This window comes from Gossypium raimondii, chromosome 10 (genome assembly GCF_025698545.1).
Source record: "Gossypium raimondii isolate GPD5lz chromosome 10, ASM2569854v1, whole genome shotgun sequence".
Taxonomy (NCBI): domain Eukaryota; kingdom Viridiplantae; phylum Streptophyta; class Magnoliopsida; order Malvales; family Malvaceae; genus Gossypium; species Gossypium raimondii.
The window spans coordinates 29,965,503-29,970,970 of record NC_068574.1 but is presented as its reverse complement, the minus strand read 5'-3'; positions in this window follow the sequence as shown (position 1 = coordinate 29,970,970).

Genomic DNA, 5,468 nt, shown 5'->3' with positions numbered 1-5,468 from the left:
AGGCTGAAGATGGCTCCCACAATCAAAAGATTGTTAAAACAACTTCTAAAGAAAACTCAAGAGAGAATTCTTGGAGAAAAACTCAAGGAGAATTCTGTACTTAAACAAATCTGAACTTTTTAATATATTTGAGAAGTTTATACAAGGGGTGGTCAGCCATCACTTATATAGGCCTCAAACTAATCCTAATCTTATTAGGAAACTTAAAAATTAACCCTAAATAATAAAAATAATAAAAGAATTTCGGCCTAACACTTAAATGGGCTGTTTTGGGCCGAATTTAACATGTAATATCTCTAAAGCCTAAAAAATTAAATTAACAAATAAAATGTTTACAAATTGGGCCCTTTGATATTTTGGCCTGATTTTCAACTAAGTATGTATGGATTTCTTGATTGGGCTGGGAAACTGCTTATTGGGCCTTGCCTTCAAGAATTTGGGCTTGTGATCCATCTCCTACTGAAATTGGATCGTTGATGCTCGTAACGGAGATCCAACGCGTTTTGGCTGCAAGATTTGGTTTCTTGGACCAAGATTTCCAAGATTTGAAATCTTGATTTTCTTAATTCTTAAAATCGCTCCAAACAACAAAATTAGGCCAAGATTCGGTTTCTTGATTTTCTTGAAAACAAGAAAGTGAATCTTGATTTTCTTCTAAGGCCTTGCTAACAAACTCTTGAATGGTCCCATTTAGTTTGGAACGCATTTTTTGGGCCTTTGAGCTAGTTATAGGGCCTTGTGGTAATTTGAGCCCATCACGTTCTTGAACTTGGATTGGGCCTTTGTGACTCGTATCATTCCCCCCTTCCTCAAAAAGATTCGTCCTCAAATCTGAAAAATCAAATGGACTCGACTTTCCTCGATCGAACGGGACTAATGGCAATTGAGTCCACTGAAAAGAATAGCCATGAGATAGTAAATAGCAATGCAAACAAGCTTGTAGTCCAATCAAAGCATAACAAAACAGGTATAACGCATGCGAATGGACAGATTCATACTACCATGCAAACAATCTAATTTACTCACCACTGCCTCGTCAAATATTCGAAACAAATATGGACATGTTTTAAGGCATTCAGTCGTCTCAAACTGTTTCCACAAACCATGAATAAATTGCGATTAATAAATCAAATGGTAAACATAATCGTCACAAGTAGGTATTTGAAAAGATTCACATGGTTCACAGAGTTGCACAATCATACCATGCATTAATCGACGGTCTATAGATTCACTCACACATGCATTATCAAAAACAAGAATCTTTTTATCAACCATCAAAACTGATAGATCATCAATAAATAAAATAGCACAGTCAAGCACATTTCGATCTAAGTGTTTTACAAAAATTAAATCATCAACACGATCTTTGTCACTATCCGAGGAGTACAGAAGTGTTTCAAAAGTTTCAAGCATCTTACCTTTATTAGCAGAAGAATAAGGGTCGATTTTACCTTTTCCATTTAATACAAACCTTCACTCATCGGGGGCATAGTGTAGTCGAAGCTCCGTTGTTAAGTTAACCTTTGTTAAATGGAACTCAAACTTCATGTACAACCACATAAACTGTTTAAGGCACGAATATAAATTGAAAACAAATTTGGCAAATTTTGTTACCTTATTCACCAAAACAGATTTGCACCAATTCGAGAATTTTACACAAGGCAAATCAAGAGAATAACAACTCATGCTTCCTTTCGTAATGACTTTATCAACCACAATCGAATAGTAACAATTAACCAGAACAAAATGAAGGGATCTTTTAAGAACTAAGTCACCAAAAGTTTTATCAATAATTTTCAAATCTGCACGGGACTCAGTGGCTAAAATTTCCTTACCTCGCTTACCTTCGGGCTCATGTAGTCTGATTTCATCTTCAACCTTGCCTATGTTGATCGTATGAAAGCGTCTTTCATCGAAAAGGTATTGAAGTTGAAAGTTATCTTTCGGTATTTCGGGAACCTAAAAAATAGCAACACAAGAAAAATTCATATCTTGGTTAGTGGAAACATTCCTCACTACCCTTTCCACGTCTTTTTCTGTTGTTTCTTTTTCGAACTCATTTTCTCTTCTTTCTTCAATTTCTTTTTCAATTTTCTTGTTTGTTTCCTTTTCACTCTCAATCTCTTTTTGCTCTTTTTCATTCTCTTTTTCTTTTTTGATTTCTTTTTCTGTCTTTCTTTCATTACAAGATAGAGATGTTACAAATGAACCAGAACGAAAAGACTCTCGTTGAGTATGTATGGAATGACTTGCATACGAATAATGATCCCCTTGGAAAATTTCACTCTCGGCACTTGCTTTGCATTATCTTGAATTCCTCATTGAATAAGAGTCATGATAGGAATCTCTTCTCGAATATTCGTTGGATGTTCGTCTTCTTGGCACTCTCATTTCTGCCCTTTCTCTTGAATTAAGTTGTCCTTGTTGGGCTCTTTTCTTTACTCGCATCTCATTGAGAGTAGCATTCAATGATCGAATTAAGATCGTCTGTTCGTCTAACTATTGTTGGAACTTTATAAATGTATCATGGACACCATTATGGTCATTATCACCTTGACCAACCTTAGACATTTTCAAAAACCTGCAAAATAAACGCTCAACACTCAAAAATAAAAGTTAGCAAACCTCACCGTTAATCACTCAAAAAGAATAAGTCAAATTCTCAATGAGGTAGAATTCAGTCTTGTGAGTTCTTTAGTAGAGTTTATATCAACCAATTAGAGAGTGTATGAACCGAACTACCAAAGAATCCTAATTTGCACTAGGATGCCAAAAACTGACGAGACACCAATTGATTCGTGTTGTACCGAGGAAGAATTGTGCACACGTTTAAATCCTACTAACACAAGAAACAATAAGGTTTTAGATAGCGTAAAGGAAGAATAAAGGCAAACAAATGAAAACCTACAGCTAAGAATCAATAAAAATTGCTGAAACCAGAAAACCCGAAAAAACTGTGGAGTAACTTGACAACTTCGTTCGAGGTGTTCCTGACCTCAAAAAATCACGAAATTAAATCTGAAATGTCCTTAAATATTTAATTTTTGATCTGGAAAGTTTGGGCACAAAATTCAACCCGATGACTATTTTTTAAAATTTTTATTGGATTTCGTATTTTTTCAATTTTTCAACGTTTGCGACTGATTTTTTTGCGGGAAATATTTTTTTATTCGATAACAGTGCCACAAATATGTATGTAAAATTTCACATCAATCGGAAAACGTTTACCCACTCGAATGAATTTTTTTCCAAAAATTTTTCTGGGCAAAACTACTGTTTGTAGTTTAAAAAATAGAGATCAGTTTAGAAATCAACCAAGAACACCCAAAACGCCCAAAATATGATACCAAATGATAAGGGGTTGCGCGCGGACCAAGATCGAGTTGTCAAGTCATGATAAAACTCCTACGAGGCTCTAAACGAATAATTTGAAATGAAACAGAAATTAAAAGATTAGAACTTTGATTTTCCAGATCTGAAATAAAAATCCCCAAACCAGCAAAGAATCAAATTGAGAATAGGAATAAGTGTTAATAAAGGTTCTTGGGGCATCAAGAACATGTAATTGAACCCCAAAGAATACTCCAATCTGCTGAATCTGAAAAGAAAGACACAAACAGCAAGTTAAATTTCCCCAAAATTCCAGCAATCAAAACAACCCAAATCTGAAAAGAAGAAATCGGCAAGAACAAGGAATTTAGGGATTTTGAACGAATTTTGCTGCCAAGAACAAAAGGGGCGATCCGATCTTCAGTAAAGAAGAGGGTGAATTAGATTTGGAATGCTTTGGAACGCCTGAAACGCAACAAGAACAGCAAACAAAGTGATTAAATAAAATCGACACAAGCAGAATTTAAAAGAAAAAAATTGACAGCAAGAAATTAAAAGATAAGTCTTAAGAAGCCTTGAAATCTTGAAAGATATCACAACTCTCTTCAAACGGCTCTAATCTCCCCTCCAAAGGAATATCAATGGCAAGAATAAGGCTGAAGATGACTCCCACAATCAAAAGATTGTTAAAACAACTTCTAAAGAAAACTCAAGAGAGAATTCTTGGAGAAAAACTCAAGGAGAATTCTGCACTTAAACAAATATGAAATTTTTAATATATTTGAGAAGTTTAAACAAGGGGTGGCCGGCCATCACTTATATAGGAGAAGGCTGAAGAATATCAATGGCAAGAAGAAGGCTGAAGATGACTCCCACAATCAAAAGATTGTTAAAACAACTTCTAAAGAAAACTCAAGAGAGAATTCTTGGAGAAAAACTCAAGGAGAATTCTGTACTTAAACAAATCTGAACTTTTTAATATATTTGAGAAGTTTATACAAGGGGTGGCCGGCCATCACTTATATAGGCCTCAAACTAATCCTAACCTTATTAGGAAACTTAAAAATTAACCCTAAATAATAAAAATAATAAAAGAATTTCGGCCTAACACTTAAATGGGCTGTTTTGGGCCGAATTTAACATGTAATATCTCTAGAGCCTAAAAAATTAAATTAACAAATAAAATGTTTACAAATTGGGCCCTTTGATATTTTGGCCTGATTTTCAACTAAGTATGTATGGATTTCTTAATTGGGCTGGGAATTTTCTTATTGGGCCTCGCCTTCAAGAATTTGGGCTTGTGATCCATCTCCTACCGAAATTGGATTGTTGATGCTCGTAATGGAGATCCAACGCATTTTGGCTGCAAGATTTGCTTTCTTGGACCAAGATTTCCAAGATTTGAAATCTTGATTTTCTTGATTCTTGAAATCGCTCCAAACAGCATAATTGGGCCAAGATTCGGTTTCTTGATTTTCTTGAAAACAAGAAAGTGAATCTTGATTTTCTTCTAAGGCCTTGCTAACAAGCTCTTGAATGGTCCCATTTAGTTTGGAACGCATTTGTCGGGCCTTTGATCTCGTTATTGGGGCTTGTGGTAATTTGAGCCCATCACGTTCTTGAACTTGGATTGGGCCTTTGTGACTCATATCATAAATGGAATGAAGTAGGTCGTGTGGCCACTGCTGAGTCATTCGCCGCACCGATCCTCCTATGATCGGGGATTACCTGTACAGATAAATCAGAATGGTGAGTTTACAAAAACTCAGTGTGTAATCCCATATATACAAGCAGAGAGAACGCAATCACAATCTGGGCCTAAGCCCTTTTTCAGTATCAAATCCGGTTTCAGTTAGGGCCTTAGCCCATTTCAATACAAGTACAGTCAGGCATTAAGGCCTTGGCCCATTATAGTATTAGTAATCAGTACAGTATGAGTTATACGATCATAAAATCCTACCCAGCCAGTCTCTACACTCCATCTCCGTCCAACCCTACACTCCATGTGGGGATATAATTAACCCACCCATCCCTACACTCCAAGAAGCACCAAATGTGGCACTATACAGTAATATGCATCTGAGCTGCCAGTAAGTTAGGCTCGAAGCCTTTCAATACACTTCCTCCGATCAATATAA